The following is a 223-nucleotide window of genomic DNA, read 5'->3' as shown; positions in this document are numbered from 1 at the left end:
TTGAACCCCCACACCTCTATGACCCCCCTCCCCCCTTCCGTCACACATACGCACACACCAGACACCTTCGCTTCGGCTGCCCTGATTACGAACGCCGCTTGCCCACGAAGGTGAATTTTGCGATGAAAGACAGGAAGGAAACGTTACTGTGTTTACATTGGGGCGAACGGGAGGAGGTACGCCCACAACGGGAGCCTGCACCCTATACGTTATTTTGTTTAAA

The sequence above is a fragment of the Penaeus monodon genome, chromosome 25 (assembly GCF_015228065.2).
Source record: "Penaeus monodon isolate SGIC_2016 chromosome 25, NSTDA_Pmon_1, whole genome shotgun sequence".
Lineage (NCBI taxonomy): Eukaryota > Metazoa > Arthropoda > Malacostraca > Decapoda > Penaeidae > Penaeus > Penaeus monodon.
The sequence above is the reverse complement of the archived record's forward strand: the minus strand, read 5'-3'. Positions refer to the sequence as shown.